The 26,709-nt window shown below is 47.2% G+C and overlaps 1 protein-coding gene across 1 annotated transcript in view; it reads right to left on the reverse strand.

Moving 5' to 3' along the window:
- TMEM132C (transmembrane protein 132C) overlaps positions 1-26,709 on the reverse strand; it is a 393,879-nt gene that overhangs the window by 153,650 nt on the left and 213,520 nt on the right. The window lies entirely within an intron of this gene.

Consider the following 26,709-nt stretch of genomic DNA (forward strand, 5'->3'; position numbering starts at 1 on the left):
ACACACACACACTGTGGCTAATAGCCACCGATGGACCTCTGCTCCATATTTTTATCTTGAAGCTGGCTATGCTTGTAGCCACCACCACCTTCTGTGGCAGTGAATTCCACACGTTAATCACCCTTTGGGTGAAGAAGTGCTTCCTTCTATCCATTTTAACCTGACTGCTCAGCAATTTCATTGAATGCCCACGAGTTCTTGTATTGTGAGAAAGGGAAAAAAGTCCTTCTTTCTCTACTTTCTCCATCCCATGCATAATCTTGTAAACCTCTATCATGTCACCCCCACAGTCAACGTTTCTCCAAGCTAAAGAGCCCCAAGCATTTTAACCTTTCTTCATAGGGAAAGGGTTCCAAACCTTGAATCATTCTAGTTGCCCTTTTTCTGCACTTTTGCCAATGCTATAATATCCTCTTTGAGGTGCGGTGACCAGAATTGCACACAGTATTCCAAACGAGACCGCACCACCGATTTATGCGGGGGCATTATGATTTGTTTTCAGTTCCCTTCCTAATAATTCCAAGCATGGCGTTGGTCTTTTTTAATGCAATCGCACACTGTCGTGACATTTTCAGTGAGTTATCTACCACGACCCCAAGATCTCTCTCTTGGTCAGTCTCTGCCACTTCACACCCCATCAACTTGTAATCCATCCTTCCTTCCTTCCTTCCTTCCTTCCTTCCTTCCTTCCTTCCTTCCTTCCTTCCTTCCTTCCTTCCTTCCTTCCTTCCTTCCTTCCTTCCTTCCTCCCAGCTGGCCAGCCACTCACACATTGCCTTGGAGAGCTGAGCTGTCCCTTGCAATTGAGTTCAGGATGCCTGGAATTTGATTGGGGGTTCTAGTTCTGTGAAAAACGTCGTGATGCGACATCACCCCAGTTAGAAATGACTGGTGCTTGCACAGGGGACTACCTTTACCTTTTCGTTTCCTAAGGAAGCGGAAATGGATCTTTCCACCATGAAATACGGTAGACGGTTGTATACAAGGACAGGCTTTTCTCCGGCCAAGGCTACCAGCTCAACGTAAGACCCAAGGCCAATGTTTTTTTTAAAAAAAAAATGCTCAAAACTCTGCATGAAATCGTTTTCTATTCATTAATCACAACAGCCAAATGTGGGGGAATTTCTCTCTCTCTCCCTCCCTCCCTCTCTTGCAATGCATGCCCGTTACATAAAAGCCATCTTCACGCAGAGAGAGGATTCTGAAATAAAGTAGGTTATTTCCACAGCAAGAGGAAATCAATGTGGGGATGGAGTCTAATGCTGGACTGGAGGGAGGGGTTGAATGCTCGGAACTCTAAGCGTCTAAATAAATGTATATAATCTCTGCCGGGCTCTCACTCTCCTCTTTCCCTCCCCTCCCGCTTCCTCAAAGAGCTCTCAGCTTTACATAACAAGGTCAACCCAACGAGGTGGAATTAGATCAGGAAGTCAGAGAAGACGTGTCTTTTATTTATTTAAAGCGAATGTTCCAGGCCCCCCCCCCCACACACACAAGCCGGCCGCTAGAGATGTTTTCTTCTCTTCATTAATGTACTTTGGGGAAGAAGCAATTCTGAGAAACCGCTTGGTGCGCGCAGGGATAAATTTCATAGGCTGCCTGGTTCAATTTGACTGTGGATGCATTGACTTCGTTTATACCCCGCCTTTCTCTCCAACGGCTGGAGAGGGAGAGAGAGAGAAAGAGAGACTGGTCCAAGTATAGGGTTGCCAATCCCCAGGTAGGGCCAGAATAAAGCCCGAAGGCATCCGTGCGAAACCAACCTCAATTATGGAAAACTTGATATAAATAACTTACTGCATAACCAACAATTCTTATAATAAATATAGTTACAAAATACTCCGAAAACAAAGTCCTCTCATTCAATACACAGTACATTTCTTAATAGTGGAAGTCCGGGGGAAACCTTGCGAAGCCATGAAGTGAAAATCCAAGGTTGCAGCGATCCTTTCAGCCGGGAAGGTATAGATGACAAGCGACACAGCGTAATTTCGCAAAAGCGCCAGAGCGCAATTTCGTAGTCCTTACAGGAGTATCATGAAATCGGGTGAGCTACACCTGTAATTGACAAAAAGGGCAGAGCCTTGGCCCCAGGCTACTTGCATAGGTAGATTAAAGTCCAGAGCTTCACAGGCAACTGGGACTGTTTGGCTGGCTGGCTTGGGCAAGGGGTTGTTGTGACGTGAGGGTCAGTGAAGAGAACCATTGTGAATCCTGGAAGGTTTGGCCAGACAGTCCCAGTTGCCTGTAAAGCTCTGGACTTTAATCTACCTATGCAAGTAGCCTGGGGCCAAGGCTCTGCCGGAAACTCTTTTGATTTAATTTCAACCCCTTGGTTCTGGTCCTACCTTCTGGGGCCACAGAAAACAATCCCACACCATCCTCTATAGGACAGCCCTTCAAGGACTTGAAAATGGTGATTATACCTCTCAGCCACCTCCTCTCCAGGCTATTCAATCGCTTTTGAGATGGAAACCTAGCAAAATATTCCCAGGGACTGCCCACAGTGTCTCTGTATGATGTGTTACCGGATGCCTTCACTTTTACAGTTTGCAAGTGAATGGATGACCTCTTCCCAGACAAGCCCAAAGCGTTATGTTTCTTCATGAAAAGGTCAAATTGGATGTTACATTTTTTTTTAAGGGGAAAAAAAGCCCTGGACTTGATTCTCTCTCTCCACAGCCGCACAACTGGTGCGGGAACTTCTGTTCAACAGAAGTAAAGAGTGCAGTAGCACCTTTAAAACAAAGTAATTTTATTATAGCATAAGCTTTTGAGAAACACAGCTCTCGTCAGATGCATTTGACTAAGAGAGCTGTGTTTCTTGAAGGGTTGTTGTTGTTGTTGTTCAGTTGCACAGTCAAGTCTGACTCTTTGCAACCCCATGAACCAAGTCACGCCAGGCCCTCCTGTCTTCCACCATCCTCCAAAGTCTGCTCAAATTCATGTTTGTTACATCAGTAATGCTGTCCAGCCATCTCATCTTTTGCCGCCCCCTTCTTCTTTTGCCTTCTGTCTTTCCCAGCATCAGAATCTTCTCCAGTGAGTGCTCCCTTCCCATTGGGTGGCCAAAGTATTTGAGCTTTAGGTTCAGCATCTGACCTTCCAGTGAACAGTCTGGGTTGATTTCCCTTAGGACTGGCTGACTGGATCTTCTTGCAGTCCAAGGGACCCTCAAGAGTCTTCTCCAGCACCACGCTACAATAAAATTGCTTAGTTTTTTGCAATGACTCTGCAATAGGAATCTTTGCATTGTTCTTATCTGGGCAGAATTCCTCAATAGGAACTAGTGACGATGATGATGATGGCGGTGGCTTTTTTGCAGAAAAAGTCTGGCAGGAACTCATTTGCATATCAGGCCACACACCCAACATCGCCATTGTTTCACATGGGGCTTTTTGGTGGGAAAATCTCAGCAGAAATTCATTTGCATATTAGGCCACACACCCCGACATCACCATTGTTTTACACAGGGCTTTTTGTGGGGAAAGCCCAGCAGGAGCTCATTTGCATATTAGGCCATGCCCCCTGACATCACCATTGTTTTACGCAGGGCTTTTGTGGGGAAATCCCAGCAGGAGCTCATTTGCATATTAGGCCACACCCCTGACATCACCATTGTTTTACGCAGGGCTTTTTTTGGGGAAAGCCCAGCAGGAGCTCATTTGCATATTAGGCCACATCCCCTGGCACCAAGCCAGCCGGAACTGTGTTCCTGCTAAAAAAAAGGCATGATGATGATGGGGATGATTTCTGGTACTACAGGGCTCTGGGCAATGTACAACAGTCGATAAAAACACAGAAAACCGTATGCTAAAATACAAAGACAGTACTAATTAGTGTTGCTGAGTCTGTGTTGAAAAATACCTGGAGACTTTGGGGGAGGATCCGGGAGAGGGCGGGGCATGAGGGGGGTGGGGCCTCTGCACGGTGCAATGCCACAGAGTCCACCCTTCCAAGCAGCCATTTTCTTCAGGGGAGCTGATCTCTGCCGGCTGGAGGTCACTTGAAGTGAGAAATCTCCAAGCCCCACCTGGAGACTGGCAATTCCAGAACTGATACGGCAGGTTTAAAAGCATGCAGATGGCGAGCTGCACATTACTTCCCATTCTGGACCGTCCGGCCACCTTGCGGGCAGGGAGGCAGGAGGAACAAAGCACATCTAGAGCACGAGAAGAGGGTGCCGGCCAGAATGAAAGGCGTTGCTGTCCTTGACCAAAATTGATTGGAAGGAAGTCACCTCGGACCAGCCAGTCATGCAGAGATGTGGCGGTAGGCTTGCCAATCCCCAGGTCCCAGCAGAATTCTTCTGCTTTCCCAGACTCCTTCCTGCCCCCAGTCAGCTGGCCGGTGGGGGGAAGCCCCGCCCCCAGAGGACCATGTGCCTTTCCACCTCCGGAGGCTTCAGTCTCAGATTGAAAGGCTTCCTCTTGGGATGGTGTGTCTGTGTGACTTTGAAGAAGTTGGCAGCAACTCGTGAGTAGAGAGGCCAATCCGTCGCTTCAGAGTCGCCAGAAACGGGGTGAGGGGGGGGGGAGGGAAACGTCTGCTGAGCACTTAATTATTCCCTATGTGGAGATCGATTCACATATGGTATAATGAGGAATTGATCTGGAGGTTTTGGGGGCTCTGGGGGAGCTGTTTTTTGAGGTAGAGGCACCAAATTTTCAGTATAGTATCTAGTGCCTCTCCTCAAAGTACCCCCCAAGTTTCAAAATGATTGGACCAGGGGGTCCAATTCTATGAGCCCCAAAAGAAGGTGCCCCTATCCTTCATTATTTCCTATGGAAGGAAGACATTTAAAAAAGGTGTGCTGTCCCTTTAAATGTGAAGGCCAGAACTCCCTTTGGAGTTCAATTATGCTTGTCACACCCTTGTTCTTGGCTCTGCCCCAATGTCTCCTGGCTCCTCCCCAATGTCTCCTGGCTCCACCCCCAAAGTCTCCTGGCTCCACTCCCAAAGTCTCCTGGCTCCACCCCCAAAGTCCCCAGATATTTCTTGAATTGGACTCGGCAACCCTATGTGGTGGGTAGCCTCTTCTGTCAGCTGGGCTTATTAAAGCTTTTATTTAAGCATGCGGTTGAGGAATTAGTACTGTATAGGTTCAAAGAAGGGCCCCCCACTGCGATCTGAAAATCTTTGCAACTGTCTGCCATGCTCAAAAAACAAATGTTTAATTAATATGTTCCTATCAAGTACCAATTAAAAGGAGGGGGAGGGGAATCTCATCATCTTACCAGGGTTTTTGTATCATGACACCTTTTCAGATTCATAAGCGGAAGCTAGTGTTTTGCCAGTAACTGTGACAAATGGACATAAAAGATAAATGCAGATGAATAGCAATTAAATCCCCGGTAGTTCAAGAGATAGAGGGGAGAAGGCGCAGAAATCTTCCCCACATTTTAATTTTCCAGATCTCAAACATCTGTTTACGCACGATGGGCATAAAATACCAATCACACCAGAACGGGCAAATTGCTGTTCATCTCTGATATATATTATTTCTAGTGCCTTTCATGGGCTATGGTGTAACTACAGTGCAATTTTTAAAAAAAAAAAATGCAGAGAATGCAGAGTCAAAGCAGATATCTATGCCTTCTCCACATGCGTTCATGTGCTTGCACACGCACACACACATGCAGAGTGATAGTTACTGTGCACCGCTTGAATATCCTTGTGCTACATCTGGGTATTTGTAAGCCAGCCATCTCTAGAACAGGGATGTCAATCATCTGGCCCAGGGGCTGAATCAGGCCCCCAGGGGGCTCCTATCAGGCCCCCGAGCTACTGCCTGTCATCTGCTTCCTTCTCCCTCTCTCTTGCTTCCTTCTGTGTAACAGCTTGTTTTGCAAGGCTTGCTCAATCGCACAGGAACTACAGAGCAAAACTTCTATTTTCGCCATTGGATTGTAGTAGGCGCTGTAAGAAGATCTATAAGCTCTTAGAGGATTGGCTGCATCGGTGGGGGGGGGGCGGGGGTGAAGCCTAATATGCAAAGGAGTTTCTGCTACAAAAAAAAGCCCTGGAGCAGAGGCCCATCAGTGGCCATTAGCCACAAGGTAGAGGTAGAACACTGTGTCTGGGGCAGTGATGCTCTGTATCCTTGATGCTTGGGGGACCACAGTGGGAAAGCTTCTGGAGTTTTGGCCCTGCTGGTGGATCTGCAGATGACACCTGGGTTTTGGTCACTGTGTGACACCGAGCCATTTTGTATCTGTGCCCACCACGCCGTATCTGAATTCCAAAAGCGCCTGCAAGCTCAAAAAGATTGGGGACCCCTGCCATGGAGCATTAGAAGGACTGAAGACAAAACGCTGATCCAGGGGTGGCCAAACTGCAGCTTGGGAGCCACATGTGGCTCTTTCACTCAAATTGAGTAGCTCTTTTAGCCCCCACCATCTCATCAGTCAGCTTAGAGAAGGCATTTCTCTCGTAAGTCACTTCTGCAAGCCAAGCCAGATAGCAGCTGGGAGAATACATTTACAGTTAAAGTTGCTATCTTTCCACCTCTCCCTCCCCCATCTATTTTCCTTCCTTCCTGTCTTGCAGCTCTCAGACATCTGACTTTTATTCAGTGTGGCTCTTATATTATGCAAGGACCACCCCTGTACTAATCCATGCAGCTGGAATTCTGATTATGATGGAGATCTTTTTGGGAGTTCTAGGGTTGTGTTGCTGGCTTTTGAGGGAATCAACGCTCCTTTCAAAACAGGCATTGTCCATTCATGAGCTTGCTAGCTTCCAGTTTGAGCCAGTTTGGTGTAGTGGTTAAGTGTGCGGACTCTTATCTGGGAGAACCGGGTTTGATTCCCCACTCCTCCACTTGCACCTGCTGGAATGGCCTTGGGTCAGCCATAGCTCTGGCAGAGGTTGTCCTCGAAAGGGCAGCTGCTGTGAGAGCCCTCTCCAGCCCCACCCACCTCACAGGGTGTCTGTTGTGGGGGAGGAAGATAAAGGAGATTGTGAGCCGCTCTGAGACTCTTCGGAGTGGAGGGCGGGATAGAAATCCAATGTCTTCTTCTTCTTCCCACCTGTTCTACCTGTAAAACTACATTCACCTTGCAAAGTGACTGGTTTTCACTGCATCCAGTGTTGCCTTGCCCCCTTCTTTAAGCTGTAGCCTTAAACCCCATCCATCAGGCCTATGCGCACATGACATCTGAAGAATGTTGTACTTTGAGAGAAGGGGTGTAATCAAGATTTCGAGAGGTCATGGCTCAGTGGCAGAGCATCTGCTTGGCGTGCAGAAGGTCCCAGGTTCAATGCTAGAGTTCCCAAGTCCTATCTCGGCCTTTGGCGGGAGATTTTTCTCAAGCACACAAAGCATGCTCGGCGTGACGATGTCACCCAGAAGTAACATCATCACTCTGGGCACATCACACGGGATGCCCCAGGAGTTGGGTGAAAACTCTATGGTTGCATAGAGTTTTTTACCTGAATGCTAGAGCGTCCCCTGGTGCAATGACATCACTTCCAGGTGATGACATCATGCCAGGCATGTCTCCTGATGACAGAGCTCTTTGGGAGCGGGGATCCCACTCTGTGCTGGTGGGTTGGGGGCCCCCAAACCGGAGCTCGGCAGCCCTGTTTATTACCCAACATCTCTACTCAAAAGGGCCAGGCAATAAGTGATATGAAATACTTCCACCACCCGAGACCCTGGAGAGCTGAAGAAGAAGAAGACTGCAGATTTATACCCCTCCCTTCTCTCTGAATCAGAGAGAGTGGCTGACGATCTCCTTTATCTCCTTCCCCCACAACAGAGGGAGGGGCTGTGAGGGGGTTGGGGCTGAGAGAGCTCTTATAGCAGCTGCCCTTTCAAGGACAACTCTGCCAGAGCTATGGCTCACCCAAGGCCATTCCAGCAGCTGCAAGTGGAGAAGTGGGGAATCAAACCCGGTTCTCCCAGATGACCACTACCCCGGACTGGCTCTCCTGCTGCCAAATCTCCGTAGATAATCCTGACTTTGATGGCCTGATTCCGTAGAAGCCAGCTTCTCATGTTCCTGGCAAACAAGAATACAGCAGCGAGTGGGAAGGCGATTCTTCTCTTTAGCGTTAACGTTATCGTTATATTTAAGTTATCCTCCGTTGATCCCTCAAGCTATCCCGTTCATTACTTAGATGGAGCACCATTTTTAGGAAGAGTGTTGAGACTGTGAACTGATGTTAGTCGCGCTTAGCCCAGGGGGGAAAGAGCAGGATACAAACAAGACTGTCAAACAGCCAGATGTGGGTAAGCTATTCAGCCAGGCGATGAGCCTTTCTCCTAGAAAATGAACCCGCCCTGTTAAGCCGCTTTGCATTTCAGCTTAATAAACACTGCCCCCTTTTGGCTACTCTTCATTTATGCCTTAATTTGTTTGTTTAATCCACTATCTCCCTTCCCAAGAATGCTTGTTGTCCATAACTTGGGTTTCAAGATCTGCTTCTGGCTATCGAAAGCAATTAACGTTTGCTTCCCGGACCTGAAAGATGTTAAGGTGAGAACACCGATCAAGATGAGTAGCTGGGTTTGTCTGTAGCACTAGAGAAGAGCAAGGACCCAGCATTTGTGGCAGGGGAGAGAGCCAGTTTGGTGTAGTGATTAAGTGTGCGGACTCCTATCTGGGAAAACCGGGTTTGATTCCCCACTCCTCCCCTTGCAGCTGCTGGAATAGCCTTGGGTCAGCCATAGCTCTGGCAGAGGTGGTTCTTGAAAGGGCAGGTGCTGTGAGAGTCCTCTCAGCCCTGTCCACCTCACAGGGTGTCTGTTGTGGGGGAGGAAGGTAAAGGAGATTGTAAACCGCTCTGAGACTCTGAGATTCAGAGTGGAGGGTGGGATAATTCCAAAATCTTCTTCTCTCGTGAGACACTTGCTTACGTTTTCAGATGAAACCATGCACCTTTGAAAAAACTTGAGCAAAGTGTAAGTAAATCCCAATTATTCCATAAACAGTTTACTTTGCAGTTGGGCGACCATGCTGGTCTGAAGCAGTAGAGTCTAGTGGGACATTTAAGAACAAAACTTTAAGACAGGAGTGGCCAAACTGTGGCTCTTTCACACATATTGTGTGGTTCTTGAAGCCCCCCCCCACCCCATCGGCCAGCTTGGAGAAGACATTTCTCCCTTTAAATCCCATCTCCAAGTCAAGCCAGCTGGCAGCTTGCAGAAGGCATTTAAAGTTAAAGTTGCTTTCTTTCCACCTCTCCCTCCCCATCTGTTTGCCTTCCTGCCGGCTCTCGAATATCTGATATTCAAGTCTTGTGGCTCTCAAACGTCTAATGTTTATTCTAGTGGCTCTTACATTAAGCAAGTTTGGCCACCGCTAGTCTTAAAGGTACCACTTGACTCAAACTTTGTTTTATTTAGTCTGCACTTTTTGTTATTTTGCAGGACTCCTTAAGAAAAGAGTTACTTCATTTCAGTTGCCCTTTCCCATCAGCACTGATGTCACTGTGCAGCTGCATGTGATTGGCTGTTTGGCATTCTTGTTCACTGTGTGATCCCTGATTGGATGAGGTCACCCATGGGGGTAGTCTATCAAGAAGGAAACAGCTGCTGCTGAAGAAAACAACTATGCAGAAGGGAAAATAAGTGAATATTCATGCAATTGAATAGCTTTTCAAGAGGGAAATATATGTTTTTTTCCCTAAAATTGCTAGGTTTTGCACAGAAAAAAAATAGAAACTGCAGAATAATTGGAATGGCTACAGTTTAGTCCCGCTGATTGGCTTGAAACAAAATATCCCCCGTCCCCCGAGAACATTCCCTTTCCGCTGCCCGTGCAAAACTACACTTTATGGAAAATCTCGCCAAGAAAATTTCAATCTATTTCTGCCGCTGTTCAAGTTGCTTTCTTAGCGAATGAAGGCATCAAAGCCCAAATTGGAGGACACATTAAATAAAGGCAAATAACTTTCAAAATTACAAGGTCTCTAGTTTTATTATCCTGTCATTTTCTAGGAAATATGTTTGCCCAACTTTTGCAGGAGTGGGGAAACTCAAGTCTCCTTTCACCTCTGACGTAGATGACGTCTACAGTGTACTGACAAATCACGACACACTTATTGGCGACCCCAGCAAGGGGCTTTCAAGGTGAGTGAAAGGCAGAGGGGGTCTGCCTTTGCCTTTCTTTGCAGAGACGTAAACAACACGGGAACTGTTTTGAAAGACGCTGATGCAGAGTTGAATTTCTCACTCCTGAGTAATTACAGAGAGTCCCGGCTCATCCGAGACCATCAGGAAGGTGGGTGGGTGTGGTAAGTGGCATCAAGTCTCTTTCAACTTAAAGCAACCCTTTGAATTAATGACCTTGAAAACATCCTGTCATTAAGAGCCTTGCTGAGGTCTTGCAAACCAAAGGCCAGACTTTTACTTAACATTCCATGAGTGCCATAGCGCTAAACCACTATATCACTTCAGTGGAGTCAATGCATCTCAATGATGCCACTATAGTGCTTCAGTGCTACAGCAGTATAGCGCTATAGTGCTCACCAGGGGTGGAATTCCAGCAGGAGCTCCTGTGTATATTAGGCCATACACCCCTGATGTAGCCAATCCTCCAAGAACTTTCAAGGCTCTTTTCTGTAAGCTCTTGGAGGATTGGCTACATTGGGGGTGTGTGGCCTAATATATACAGGAGCTCCTGCTAAAATTCTACCCCTGGTGCTCACATTACAAAGGTAAAGGTAGTCCCCTGTGCAATCACTAGTCATTTCTCACTCTGGGGTGACATCGCATCATGACGTTTTCACGGTAGACTTTTTAGATCGTTAGCATAGGCTTCCCAATCCCCAGGTCCCAACGGGGGATCCCCCGGTTTTACAGGCTTCCCCCCGCCCCCAGCCAGCTGACCGGTGGGGAGAAGCCACGCCCCCACAGCCACCAGTACCTCTAGATCTCCTGCAGGTTAAGAAACCTGCAAACAGGTCCTGTTTTAAAATGCCTCTTTGTGTGTGTGTGTCCCTTTAAAGTTGAGCAGGAAGCAGAAAGTACTTAATGGGAAGAGTCAGAAGCAGAGCCTCCATTTGTTTTGCTTTCGTTTCACAGCAAGTAAGAGTGCGAGAGAGAGAGAGAGAGCAGCGTAGCCCCTGTAATTGTCAGATGTCGTTGTGGAGAAACCAGACCCAATGAGAGAGAGCACTTTTCAGAAGTCTTTGTAGGGAGGCAGTAATAGTGTGTGTCTGTCTCTGTGCTTGTTTTGCATTGTTTTCAGAGTCTTTGTATAGGAGCCTGTTTATGGGATAGAGGAAAACTCCACCTTGCTCTCTTTTTTTTATCTGTGTTAGGCTGAAGAACAGCAGTTCCTGTGAGTAAAGCCCCAGTAAAGATCACAAAAATGTGAGCTTGCTAACTCTATGCATTTTGGCTGCTTTTGTGTGTTTACACTTTCATTTACTGGAATTGCAGCTATTGGGGGATGAGGAAATGATGACTATTCAGGTGAACTGCACTGCTGTATTTTTATGCATTTATTTTGGAATGGGAAAGTCTGGCTCTGCCCCCAAAGTCTCCTGGCTCCACCCCCAATGTCTTCTGGCTCCACCCCCATAGTCCGCAGATATTTTCTGAATTAGATTTGGCAACCCGATGTGAGCAGCGAGCTTGGACTGCAGTACTGCAGCTTCACCACTCTGCGCCATGGGGCTGCTAGTGCTCACATTAGAACATTTTAAAAAGTCTGAGGAAGACTGCACGGTGGAAGAGGGCGGGGGAAGAAAATGGCACTGTTTCGAAATGACCGCAGCGCTTCGGAGATGGCTCGTCAATGGAAAGAAGTTCGCTGTATGAGAACCCTGTCTCGGTATCGCTTCACTCGAAATCGGGCCAACAACAAACATCCAGTTTAGAAGGGTAATGTGAAAAGGGTCTGTGGAATCGTGCCCCGCCGAGGCCACACCCCTCTCCAAGCCCCACCCTCTCCAAGCTCCACCCCCAAAACTGCAGTTGTTTCCCAGCCAGGAGTTGGCAATGCTCCCTAAATCACATCTTAGCATCCATACTAAGAGCTGTTCTCTTTATACCTTCCGAATTATCAATTCCTCCCCCAGAAAAGCTGCCCAAGGTTTAATCACACCAGGCCAATCTGTTTGTCGCCAGACAATTTCTTTCTCTTCTAAAAAAGAGGAGGGGGGGAGGGGAAAGAGCTAGACTCTCTGAACTCAATATTTATGTGAGGGTTTTTTTTAAAATAAATAAATAAATAATTTTCTTCATACAATTAGCAACACTTTGACAACCAGGATCATATCACAAGCCCTCGGGTTCAGCTAGACGGTACTATTTTAATTCAGTGGAAAAGAAAATCGAAGCAACTTGCTGATCAAAAAACACTAGCAAACACAGAAGTATACCATGGACCCAGAAACCTTTGAGGTAAAATTAATGGGAGAAGAAGATGATGACATTGGATTTGTATCCTGCCCTCCACTCTGAATCTCAGAGTCTTAGAGGGGCTCAAAATCTCCTTTCCATTTCTCCCCCACAACAGATACTCTGTGAGGTAGGTGGGGCTGAGAGAGCTCTCACAGAAGCTGCCATTTCAAGGACAACTCCTACGAAAGCTATGGCTGACCCAAGGCCATTCCAGCAGCTGCAAGGGGTCAAAGGGAGGAGTGGGGAATCAAACCTGGTTCTCCCAGATAAGAGTCCACACACTTAACGAGCACACCAAACCATTAATTTTTAACGGAAGGAGATGTGAGGGTGATTGTTACTAAGAGGACATGTCAGATGTCCGCCCAGGGCAGCTCTCTTTACTGGACAGTGTTTTTGCAGTATGAAGGGACAATACAAAAGATGAACATATGAAGCTGCCTTATACTGAATCAGACCTTCAGTCCATCAAAGTCATAATTGTCTACTCAGACTGGCAGCGGCTCTCCAGGGTCTCAAGCTGATGTTTTTCACGCCAACTTGCCTGGACCCTTTTTTAGTTGGAGATGCCGGGGAGTTGAACCTGGGACCTTCTGCTTACCAAGCAGATGCTCTACCACTGAGCCACCGTCCCTCCCCTAAGATGTCCATTTTCTCATACTTTTGGTGAAGGAGTTTCCTGCTGTGCAGGGACAGGACAGAATTATGGGAGGGCTAATCCAAAAGGACACATCGCGAGAAGACCAGAGTCACTGGAAAAGACAATCGTGCTAGGAAATTAGACGGCAGCAAAAAAAGAGGAAGACCCAAAAGGAGATGGATTGGCTCAAGGAAGCCATGGGCTTTTGGTTCACAAGACGTGAGCAAGTTTTAAAGACCTGAAACTGTCATTAAAGATAGGAAGTTTTGGAAGTCATTCCTTCATAGGATCACCATACGCGGAGAGAAACCCGAGGGCACATAACACACACAGTTCAAAGGGACCATAAAAGGCACCAATCGTTTGCTTTTTGCACCACCAGGGCAATTAGCTTCTGAGCCAAACTTGTTAGGAGGCCATGGGGTACTCAGCTGGAAGTAACAGATTTCAAGTAACCAAGTAAATACATCCATTTAACTGGTGCGGGAACAGACCGGAGTCTAAAAGAGATGTGGTTTTTAATATATGTGATTTTAATATTTGTAGCTGCTGTGGGGGGGCACACTTGGGATCAGCGTAGTGAGCATTCCCTACTCTTTGTGTCTGCTCAGCTGGTAGTATCTCTTTGTGAAGAGATGGCAAGAACTGAACACCTTGTTCATGGGCAAACACCAAAGGGACATAGAGACACTTAAGTAGTATATCTCACCTAAAAAATACCACATGGATTCCCCCCCCCCTTTTTTTCTTTGTGCCTTTTAATAATTGGAGAGGAGGGGTCACTGATAGTTTGTGCGAGGATAATACCATCAATGGATGCATCCAAATTTCCTTGGATGCGTCCCATCAGCTCACTGTACAGTTGGCTTCCTAATTGCAATGGCAAGCCAAGTGACTGAACATAAATAGTCTAGACGGCAGCATTTGCTACTCCCACACAGCCGAAAGCTTTTCCAAACCAAGCATTCCCTGCGCATTGAGAACTACGCTTGAGGAGGCAAACACTTTCAAAACAACTAAGTCAAAGCTGCCACAATGCTATACATTTTTATAACACTGCTCCCCCCCCCCAAAAAAAAGCTCAGAACAGCATAAGTTGAGCCTTAACTGAAACCGTCACCCTTACAGTTAAAACCCTCTTGGTATCTATTTTGAGAGGTGCTCTCACTCCTGCTCGACCCAGACTTCTTTGGCTTTGCTTTCTATTTCTCTGCCTGGGAATCTATGTTGTCTCCCCACTCCGGTGCGTATTTTTTGAGTCTCTTAGCAATCCTTGCGTTGTTGAGCATGCATGCATGCATAACCCATGTCCAGTCCTATCCTAAGCCGAGTGATTCTTCTGTGCCCAAGGCACCCGTGCCCAGTCCTATCCTAAGCTGAGTGATTCTTCTGTGCCCAAGGCACTCTCCCTAACACAGAGCCAAGCAAAATCCGAAATGAAAATAATCACATTGATTCTTGGTGTGTGTTTTCCCTACTGGTTTGGGTTTTGATTTGCAGTTGGATCACACCCTACACCCCTACAATGAGACTTGCCGTTATGAGACCGGAATGCACAAAAACAAGGAAGGTTTAAGCTTGAGAAATGGCAAGTCATGTATAAGTGATGCTGGGAGAAGGCTGATGCACAGTGGACAGAATTTAATTGTATAATATTTGTAAGCCTTTAGGGAACAGGGCTGGGGAAAGCGGCTTAAGATTATTATTAATTTCCTTCTTATTACTAATAATGCAGACGATGCAGCTGCGTTAATTTACTTGGATTCTGTGGATTATTTTTTTTTTTTCAATTTATGCCACAAATAACCGCAAAGCTCACGCACTTTTCCAGGAAAACTCGATGCAAAAGAACCAAAATGGTTGCAAAAGAAAAGAAAACATCCGTGAGTTTGTTTGCTCACAGGGAAGAACCACAGTCGAAACGGGGCTACTTGAATCAACACACCAAACTTCCACAAATTGCAATCTACGGCTGCCAAGCTGCTGGGCTGGGTGGGGTTCTTCCGCACAGGAGGTTCCCAACTCACCAGCCCACATTGGGCCAATGGGGGGAACCTCCCCCGACATCACCGGCGCAATGACCTCACCCGCAAGTGCAGAAAAGGGCAACTAGAATGATTAAAGGGCTGGAACCCTTTCCCTATGAAGAAAGGTTGAAACGCTTGGGGCTCTTTAGCTTGGAGAAACGTCGACTGCGGGGTGACATGATAGAGGTTTGCAAGATAATGCATGGGATGGAGAAAGTAGAGAAAGAAGTACTTTTCTCCCTTTCTCACAATACAAGAACTCGTGGGCATTCGATGAAATTGCTGAGCAGACAGGTTAAAACGGATAAAAGGAAGTCCTTCTTCACCCAAAGGGTGATTAACATGTGGAATTCACTGCCACAGGAGGTGGTGGCGGCTACAAGCATAGCCACCTTCAAGAGGGGGTTAGATAAAAATATGGAGCACAGGTCCATCAGTGGCTATTAGCTACAGTGTGTGTGTGTGTATATATATATATATATATATATATATAAATTTTTTGGGGGGCCACTGTGTGACACAGAGTATTGGACTGGATGGGCCATTGGCCTGATCTAACATGGCTTCTCTTATGTTCTTATATCCATGGTAAAAACATAGGAATCTGGGCTGAAAGGCAATCAGCCCGGGGCCAGGGTTTGTGTGCAGCCAGGGCTTTTTTTGGTAGAAAAAGCCCAGCAGGAACTCATTTGCATATTAGGCCACACCCCTGATGCCACCATTGTTTTGCATATATCATTGTAACAGCATTTTTTTTATTATTTCCAATAACCTTTAATGGCATAACTGTAACCGCAGAGCTTTTTTTGAGCAGCAACGCACAGGAACACAGTTCCGGCTGCCTTTGTGTCAGGAGGTGTGGCCTGATATGCAAATAAGGTCCTGCTGGGCTTTTTCTACAAAGAAAGCCCTGTTTGAAACAATGGTGACATCAGGAGTGTGTGGCCTAACAAGCAAATGAGTTCCTGTTGGGGCTTTTTCTACAAAAAAGCACTGTGAAACAGAATGTACCACTGCCATGTGTGTGCTTCGTGGGGTGGCGCATAGAGCATGCTGCAGTTATGTGGCTCTTTTGATTTCTGATAACTGCAGATATGGCTTTCTCCAAGCCATGGAGTAAGGGACCACTGCTCTGCTCAAGTGGTTCTTCCATTAGAGGAGAGCTTTAAACATAGCCCAGTGGAGTTGAAGGATCCATGCCTGTTCGGTGGGGTCAGATTAGGAATGCATATGGCTGCACCCAGGAAAAAAGCAGGAATGCACAGGAACACAGTTCCAGCTGGCTTGGCATCAGGGGATGTGGCGTAATATGCAAATGAGTTCCTGCTGGGCTTTTTCTCCCCCAAAAAAGTCCTATGCTAGACTTCCTTTCATAAAAAGGTAAAGGTAAAGGAAGTCCCCTGTGCAAGCACCAGTCGTTTCGGACTCTGGGGTGACGTTGCTTTCACAATATTTTCACGGCAGACTTTTTACGGGGTGGTTTGCCATTGCCTTCCCCAGTCCTCTACACTTGACCCCCAGCAAGCTGGGTCCTCATTTGACTGACCTCGGAAGGATGGAAGGCTGAGTCGACCTGGAGCTGGCTAACTGAACCAGCTTCTGCCGGGATCGAACGCAGGTCGTGAGCAGAGGACTCCAACTGCAGGATTGCAGTTTTACCACCCTGTGCCACGGGGCTCTTCCTTTCCTAGCTCTTCTGAAATAGGATCAAAAAACATTGAAACCGTCTCTTCTTCCACAGAGGATTTTCTTTGCAGCTCCGCGGCTCCCTCCCCACCCCCTCCAAGCAATGTGGATTTGTCTAACATCAGCTCAGTTTCCTCACCGCAGGGGTGAAGAAATCACTTTGTTTCAGCCTGATGCCACAGAAATGCGATCGCATGTGGCAGCATCTGGGCCCGCACAAATACCTGGCTTTGGGTCCCAGGGGCTATTGCCTCGGCACAGGGGAATCTGGAGACAGCTGGGGCAACCAGGGAGGCTTACGAAGCGGAGATGAGTATATTTCAAAGCAGAAGACAGGATGCTTGTGCTCTAGGGGAGACTAGAGCATGAAGCGCGAGGACTGGGGCCGAACCCAAATATCTTCATTCTGCCCTCAGAAGAAATTATGCAAACGAGCGGCGCGCATGCAAAATGATATGATTTATCTTGAGCTAAGGTTGCCAATCCCCAGGTGGGGGCAGGGGATCCCCCAGTTTGGAGGCCCTCCCCCTGCTTCAGATTCATCAGAAAGCAGGGGAGAGGGGAGGGAAATGTCTGCTGGGAACTCTGTGATTCCCTATGGAGATTTATTCCCATAGAAAATCATGGAGAATTGATCCGCGGGTATCTGGGGCTCTGGGGGGGGGCTGTTTTTTGAGGTAGAGGCACCAAAATTTCAGTACAGCATCTAGTGCCTCTCCCCAAAATATCCCCTAAGTTTCAAAAAGATTGGACCAGGGGGTCCAATTCTATGAGACTCAAAAGAAGGTGCCCCTATCCTTCATTATTTCCTATGGAAGGGAGGCATTGAAAAGGTGTGCCGTCCCTTTAAATGTGATGGGCAGAACTCCCTTTGGAGTTCAATTACGCTTGTCACAGCCTTTATCTTGGCTCCAACCCAATGTCTCCTGGCTCCACCCCCAAAGTCCCCAGATATTTCTTGAATTGGACTTGGCAACCCTATCTTGAGCACAGAAGGAGAGTTCCCCGGAACTGGGATTTTATTTTTGGAATGCACAAGGTATGCACCAAATCTTCCTTTTGGGGCTGGGCTTTTAAAGACGCATAGAGTCACAACATGGAGAAGGAGCCTAAGATAAGATGGCCATCCGACAGCGATGCTGATCCTGTGAATGAGGCAGATCATGAGATGGGGTGGGAAGGCTCACTTCAGTGCTTAGTTCTTCTGGCCCTTTCTTACACGCCTAGGGAAATACTGATTAACACTTTAGGGTCAGGCAGCCATTTTTCTCCAGGCCTGGTTGGCAAGGGATTCTGGAGGTTTTTGCCATCTTATGGGCACGGAGCAGAGGTCACTGGGGGTGTGGAGGGGGGAGGTATTTGTGAATTTCCTGCACTGTGCAGGGGGTTGGACTAGATGACCCCAGAGATCCCTTCCAACTCTATGATTCTATAATTGGACCTACAGGCTGTATGGAGTAGTGGTTAAAAGCTGGATCCAGGGATGATGGTTAAAGTAGGGATGCCAGACCCAGACCCCCCCCCCCTTGTCAGAGTGGGGATCCCCCATTGCAGGACCCACCTTTTGGCCACCAATCATCCGGCCAGCAGGGGGGTCTTGGAAAGGAAAGGTCCCCTGTGCAAGCACCAGTCGTTTCCGAGTCTGGGGTGACGTTGCTTTCACGTTTTCACGGCAGACTTTTTATGGGGCGGTTTGCCATTGCCTTCCCCAGTCTTTTACAGATTTATCCCCCCACCCCAAAAAAGGGAGGAACATCAGACATTTCAGCAACATGCCTACGTGACTTCAATGTGACCTGGAAGTGATGTAGAAGAAGAAGAAGAAGAAGACATTGGATTTATATCCCGCCCTCCACTCCGAAGAGTCTCAGAGTGGTTCACAATCTCCTTTACCTTCCTCCCCCACAACAGATACCCTGTGAGGTGGGTGGGGATTTTATTTGTATCCCGCCTGAGCCTGCTTCGGCGGGGAGGGCGGGATACAAATAAAATGTGATGATGATGATGATGATGACCATCTCCTTTCCCTTCCTCCCCCACAACAGACACCCTGTGAGGTAGATGAAGATATTGGATTTGTATCCCGCCCTCCACTCCGAAGAGTCTCAGAGCGGTTTACAATCTCCTTTACCTTCCTCCCCCACAACAGACACAATGTGAGGTAGATGAAGATATTGGATTTATATTCCGCCCTCCACTCCGAAGAGTCTCAGATCGGCTCACAATCTCCTTTATCTCCCTCCCCCACAACAGACACCCTGTGAGGTAGATGAAGATATTGGATTTATATCCCGCCCTCCACTCCGAAGAGTCTCAGAGCGGCTCACAATCTCCTTTACCTTCCTCCCCCACAACAGACACCCTGTGAGGTAGATGAAGATATTGGATTTATATTCCGCCCTCCACTCCGAAGAGTCTCAGAGCAGCTCACAATCTCCTTTACCTTCCTCCCCCACAGCAGACACCCTGTGAGGTGGGTGGGGCTGAGAGGACTCTCACAGCAGCTGCCCTTTCAAGGACAACCTCTGCCAGAGCTATGGCTGACCCAAGGCCGTTCCAGCAGGTGCAAGTGGAGGAGTGGGGAATCAAACCTGGTTCTCCCAGATAAGAGTCCACACACTTAACCACTACACCAAACTGGCTCTTGATGTAGACACATTGGGGTGATGCTCTGTTTTTGGGGCAAAAACTCTATGGTGGAAACTAATTCTACCATAGAGTTTTTTGCTCAAAATCCAGAGCATCACCTCGATACCCCTGATGAGCTGATGGCACTTCCGGGTCATGCTGAAGTCACGTGGACATGTTGCTGAAACATAGGATAAACTCCTGGTAAGCCCACCCCCAATCCTCTACCAGCTGCCTGGAGGGACCTGGCAACCCTATAGTTAAGAAGGGCAGTCCCTAATCTGGAGAACCGGGTTTGATTCCCCACTCTTCCTCCACTGGAAGCCTGCTGGGTGATCTTGAGCCGGTCACAATTCTCTCAGAATGCTTTCACACACACTAAATAAGACAGTTTCAATGCACTTTCAGTGCACTTTGCAACTGGATTTATTGTGTGAAATGGCAAAATCCACTTGCTAACGGTTGCTGAAGTGGATTGGAACAGCATCATTTATCATGTGCGGAAGGCCCCTTCAGTAAGAAATAGGCCCTGCTTAGGGGCTTTTGGAGTGATTCCAGTCCTTGTCTTCCCATTCCCTTGGCGGGGGCTTTCAAAAACCACCTCCATCTGCAGCAGCTACTTTAAGAGGCACGCCGACATGCAGGGACAAATCACAATGAGTGTCAACCCACTGAGCATTCAACAGGCAGGAGCACCATCTGTAAGCCAGTCAGATAGCTTGATAACCCGGAGTCAAGCGCTCCATTTCCTTGAAGGATCTTTGCTCAAACACGCCAAGAGTTATGGGGCTACACAACAGTTAGGGCTATCCAAAAGTGACAAGCAGCGAAAAAGGAAGGGCATGAATTATACAGGGGAGAGACCGGCTATTTTGCACGCGGCAAGAAAATGTTTCCGCTCCTTACAAAAGAGGAAATTTATTTCTCTTTGATCAGAAGCGACAAAACTGGAATTCTAATGCAAGCAAATGAAACTCGGCAAGGGAAATACGAATGGTGCTTGCCGTTTCCACCTCACTTCTGTTGGCAAGTCAAGGGACCATTCCAGGAAAAACAAGAAAACACAAAACTATTTCTAGGGTTGCCAATTCCCAGTTGGGGGGGAAAACCAAGAACCTGGGATCACAGTTCATATGATAAAGAAGTCCATCCTCCCAATACCGACACTGAATTGTAACCAGAGACTGATAACTTTGAAGAAAATAGACAAGGCTATATTGTAGCAGGAACTCCTTTGCATATTAGGCGACACCCACCTGATGTAGCCAATCCTCCAAGAGCAACAGTGATCCATGCGACAGTCACCTCAAGATTAGACTACTGTCATGCCCTCTACATGGGGCTGCCCTTGACTCAGATTCGGAGGCTGCAACTGGTGCAAAACGCAGCAGCCAGGTTGCTAATGGAGCGACCTGTACATTCAACCTGCGCCGGGAACGTTACATTGGTTGCCTGTGGCATTCCGGATTCGCTTCAAGGTGCTGGTCATAACCTTTAAAGCCCTCTATGGCCTAGGACCTGTCTACCTTTGGGACCGCCTCTCCCCATATGTACCCCAGAGAGCACTACGTTCAAGGTCCCAAAATCTTCTTTAGATCCCTGGACCAAAAGAAGCTCGATTGTCAACCACCAGAGCCAGAGCGTTCTCAGTAATGGCCTCCGCTCTGTGGAATGCCCTCCTTGGGAACATCAGGTCCCCGTGGGACCTGCCAGGGTTCCACAGGGCCTATAAGACCGAACTGTTCAAACTTACGGTTAAGGGGAGGCGGCTATTATTCCACGGCACTGACAATCTCACTGAACTAACATAACTGAAACAAGAAACATCAGAATAACTAGAACATCAACATGCAACATGGAGAGCCAGTTTGGTGTAGTAGTTAAGTGCGCAGACTCTTATCTGGGAGAACCGGGTTTGATTCCCCACTCCTCCACTTGCACCTGCTAGCATGGTCTTGGGTCAGCCATAGCTCTTGCAGAGGTTGTCCTTGAAAGGGCAGCTGCTGTGAGAGCCCTCTCCAGCCCCACCCACCTCACAGAGTGTCTGTTGTGGGGGAGGAAGGTAAAGGAGATTGTGAGCTGCTCTGAGACTCTTCGGAGTGGGGGGCGGGATATAAATCCAATATCTTCATCTACCTCAGAGGGTGTCTGTTGTGGGGGAGGAAGGGAAAGGAGATTGTGAGCCGCTCTGAGACTCTTCGGAGTGGGGGCGGGATATAAATCCAATATCTTCATCTACCTCACAGGGTGTCTGTTGTGGGGGAGGAAGGGAAAGGAGATTGTGAGCCGCTCTGAGACTCTTCGGAGTGGAGGGCGGGATATAAATCCAATATCTTCTTCATCTTGGATTTTTAATGACTATATAATGGAAATGATTTTATTGCATATTTTGTTTTTAATATTTTACATTTGTTTTTATTTGTCGCCAGCCGCCCTGAGCCCGTCAGGGGAGGGCGGGATATAAATCTGATTAAATAAGTAAATAAAAAGTAAATGAATAAATTACAGCAGGCCGTGTACTAAGAGCTCTGTAAGCTCTTGGAGCATTGGCTACATCAGGGGGGGCGTGGCCTAACAGGCAAAGGAGCTCCTGCATATTAGTCCTGAAAATGGGAATATTCCTGAGGAAGACGTTTGATGAAATGAGCCTATATCCGGTGTGCTCATTGGATGGACTTTTCTTTGTAGTATCGTAAATCTTTATAATGTGTGCAAAAGATTTATATGACTCTTTTAAAAACCTTTTACTAAATGCATTAGCCAGCATATCACAGTGTTTGTTTGTATTTCTAGTAATCCCCAGTTAGGAGCAGGAAATCCCTTGGTATGAAGGCCCTTCCCCCACTTCAGGGTTATCAGAAAGTAGTGGGGGGGGGGGTCTGAATGTCCACTGGGCACTTCATTATATCCTACAGAGACTGGTCCCCATAGGGTATAATGGAGAATCAATCCAGGAGTATGTGGGGTTCTGTTTTCGAGATAGAGGAATCTAATTTTCAACACAGCATTTGGTACCTCTCCTCAAAAGAACTTCCAAGTTTCCAAAAGATTAGAGCAGGGGATCCAATTCTATAGGCCTCAAAAGAAGGTGCCCACATCCTCCATTATTTGCAATGGAGGGAAAGCATTTTTTTTAAAAGGTGATGGCCAGAGCTCCTTTTGGAGTTCAAACATGCTTGTCACGATCTTTCTCCTGTTAATCATATCAAGCATTGAAAAGTACCAGAGAGCAGGGCTTTTTCTGAGCAGGAACGCACAGGACCGCAGTTCTGGCTGGCTTGGTGTCAGGGGGTGTGGCCTAATATGCAACTGAGTTCCTGCTGGGCTTTTTCTACAGAAAAGCCCTGCGCGAAGCAATGGTGATGTCAGGGAGTGTGGCCTAATATGCAAATAAGTTCCTGCTGGGCTTTTTTCCCACAAAAAGCCCTGCGTGAGACAATGGTGATGCCAGGGGGTGTGGCCTAATATGCAAATGAGTTCCTGCCGGGCTTTTTCTACAAAAAAGCAAGAAGTTCATGTTTTTCATGAACACTGCAAAAAGTTCATGCTTTACGCACAAGTCTTGATTACGGTAAACGAGGTCCATTTGCATCTCATGCTTAGCGGAAACCGTCTTTGGCATCGCTATCCATCAGTCTTTGTTGCACAGGAATATCAAACTGTCCAAAGCAGCTCTGCAGTCTGTAGGATGCCTTTGTTCATGATCTTTTATTGTACTCCGTTCAGTGACAGGCTATTGTGCTTTATGTGCATTACATTTTTTAAAAAGGCACTCCGAATATGAGACCTGAATAATGACAAAGGTGAAAGAATGGAAGCAGAATTGTTTTTTAAAAGGCCCATTTCATACTCATTATTAGTAAGGCTTCACTGACGTGGAGGAAGAAGGAGGGGGGGGGAATCAATCCAAACCTGCTCTTATTTTAGAAACAAAATTAATTTGTCTCCAAAAGAAGTCTCCTTGAAGCTTTTTGGCCAGTTGAATTGCTTGCCAAGTATTCTCTGTATAGTCTCTGAGTACAAGGGATGCTCAGATACTCGCCAGGTTGGCTCACCTCCTGTTTGCCTGTTGCAAACAGAGACCTGATTTCCTTTTTTTTAACGATTGGCTGAAGAGATTGTCAATCAATTTGTTGGTGTTCAGCAGGATGCCTCAGTGCATTCCTTCCTAACCATGCAGAACAGTGCAAATTGGCTTTTTGGGCATGCACATTTTTACACAGCCCAATGGAGTTCTGCTACCCACAAATGCTTGCTGCTTCACTGATCAGCTGGCAATTGGCTTTTGTTGTAGCGGGAACTCTTTTGCCTATTAGGCCACACCCCTCTGATGTAACCAATCCTCCAAGAGCTAACAGGGCTCTTATTATAGGGCCTACTGTAAGCTCCAGGAGGATTGGCTACATCAGGGGTGTGTGGCCTAATAAGCAAAGGAATTCCTGCTACCAAAAAAGCCCTGATTAGGCCACACCCCCTGATGTAGCCAATCCTCCAAGAGCTTAGAGGGCTCTTATTATAGAGCCTACTGTAAGCTCTTGGAGGATTGGCTACATCAGGGGTGTGTGGTGGCCTAATAGACAAAGGGACTCCTGCTACAGAAAAAGCCCTGGTTTAAACAGAACTTTTAAGATCACTCGTCAATCATATGGATCAGTCACCGGTAAATGCTGTGTTTCAATAAAACCCTACTCGCTGGTGTTCATCTAAGTCAGGGGTGTCAAACTCATTTGTTATGTGGGCCAGATCTGACATAAATGAGACCTTGTCAGGCTGGCACATGCATGTCACAAAATGTTATGGCAGGTAGCAGAGAGATAAACTTTTTAAAGAGCACAAACAGAATTAAAGATTTTTTTAAAAAAACTTAAAATAAAACATGCTTAAAAATTAGCACTCGGTCTTAAGATCCAGTCAGTCAGTCCGAAGGGAAATCAACCCAGACTGTTCCCTGGAAGGTCAGATGCTGAAGCTGAAGCTCAAATCCTTTGGCCCCCCAATGAGAAGGGAGCACTCCCTGGAGAAAACCCTGAGGCTGGGAAAGACAGAAGGCAAAAGAAGAAGGGGACGGCAAAAGATGAGATGGCAGGACAGCGTCACTGATGCGACAAACACGAATTTGTGCGGACTTCGGAGGATGGTGGAAGACAGGAGGGCCTGGTGTGACTTGGTCCATGGGGTTGCAAAGAGTCGGACTCAACTGTGCGACTAAACAGCAACTTAAAGGTGCTTTCTTTGTATCTCTCCTATGTGATCCAGGGAAGTGGGCAAAGGAAGCTCTGACTCTTTCCTTCCTTTCCCTGGGGACCAGGAGTGGGAGTAGCCTTATCCAATAGAAGTGAGAGAGGCTTGGCTCAGTAGCTCTGCTGTGTGACTGAAACAGCTTGGCAAAACAAGCTGTCCCTCCCCCACTCCTCACCAAGGAAGGAGCTTCAGCCAATAGAGAAGATAGAGTCTTTGCTCTGTAGCTCCTGTGCAATTGAGCAAGCCTGGCAAAGCAAGCTGTAATACAGAAGGAAGCAAGAGAGAGGGAGAGAAGGAAGCAGACAACAATCAGTTGCTCGGGGGCCTGATAGGAGCCTTCCGGGGGCCTGATTCAGCCTCTGGGCCACATGTTTCACACCACTGATCTAGTGAGTAGCGGTTAAACATGCCATTTTGCCATTGGATTCTAAATTTGTACTATTTTGCATGCTTAACCACTAACCAACACACTGTATGTAGCACTGCTCACTATCCCCTATTTCATTGTCTGATGGGCAAGCTTTTAGCACTCGAAAACTTACATTCTGAATGAAAACTCTGTTGGTCTTAAAGGTGCTCCCGGATTCCAACGTTTTCCCTAGTTCTTTTATTGATTTATTTTGCAAAATGTGCTTTCTGCTCTCATAAGGCCAGCAACGAGACGCGAAAGAGCACAGCCCCAGGCCACACTTTGCCTTGACATCCTAACATCCGTGCGCCGGGGGTTTTTCCATTCCGTTCTCGTTCTGGATTTTCACTTTGCCCATCACTTTATTCTTTCCCGATTCTGCTTTTATCTAGGAGAATTTCTAACATTGATTTCAGGAAGTGGTAACATGCCCAGTTTGGATGAAACTTTTCAATTCGGCGGTCGATCTGCTAATGCCTTTTTGCAGCTTGTCACACTGGCTGCCTCGGGTTCTGCTTCTGATAAAGTACAACTCATCCATCAATTCATTTATTTAGTGTATTTATACCAGGGGTGGCCAAACTGTGACTTCGGAGCCACATGTGGCTCTTTCACACATATTGTGTGGCTTTTGAAGCCCCCACCACCCCATTGGCTGGCTTGGTGAAGGCATTTCTCTCTTGAAATCACATTTATTTAACATCTACATGCGCCCCCTCGCCCAGGTTGCCTAGAGGCATAGGCTAGGTTGTCACCAGTATGCTGATGACACCCAGCTCTACCTGTTGATGGTCCAATTCCACCCTAGAAGATCTGTCCGCAGCATTACAAGCTGTGGCAGGGTGGCTCAGGCTGAGTGGACTGAAATTAAATCCGACAAAGATGGAGGTCCTATACCTAAGTTGCCGCGGTCTGGGACTGGAGGTCCATTTACCGACTTTCGATGGGGTGCAGCTTATGCCAGCACCCAAGGTTAAAAGCTTAGGAGTGCTCTTGGACAACTTAACAATGGAGGCCCACGTAGCTGCTACTGCCAGGTCAGCTTTCTATCATCTGCAGATGGTAAGGCAGTTGGTTCCCTTTCTTGATTGTGACGACTTGGCTACTGTGATCCATGCTACGGTCACTTTGAGATTAGATTACTGCAATGCCCTCTACATGGAGCTGCCCTTGTCCCAAATTCGCGACTCCAGCTAGTGCAGAATGCTGCAGCCAGGTTGTTAATGGGAGTTCCTTTACGGGAGCACATTCGGCCTGTGCTGAAAGCACTGCACCGTCTACCGATAGTGTACCGGATTTGCTTCAAGGTGCTGATCATTACCTATAAAGCCCTATATGGCCAGGGTCCTGCATACCTTAGGGACTGCCTTTCCTCATATATGCCTAGGGTTGCCAAGTCCAATTCAAGAAATATCTGGGGACTTTGGGGGTGGAGCCAGGAGACTTTGGGGGTGGAGCCAGGAAACATTAGGGGTGGAGCCAAGATCAAGGCTGTGACAAGCATAATTGAACTCTAAAGGGAGCTCTGGCCATCACATTTAAAGGGACGGCACACCTTTTCAATTCTTTCCTTCCATAGGAAATAATGAAGGGTAGGGGCACCTTCTTTTGGGGCTCATAGAATTGGACCCCCTGGTCCAATCTTTTTGAAACTTGGGGGATATTTTGGGGAGAGGCACTAGATGCTATACTGAAACTTTGGTGCCTCTACCCCAAAAAA

Source organism: Heteronotia binoei, chromosome 11 (genome assembly GCF_032191835.1).
Source record: "Heteronotia binoei isolate CCM8104 ecotype False Entrance Well chromosome 11, APGP_CSIRO_Hbin_v1, whole genome shotgun sequence".
In the NCBI taxonomy this organism is placed as follows: Eukaryota; Metazoa; Chordata; class Lepidosauria; order Squamata; family Gekkonidae; genus Heteronotia; species Heteronotia binoei.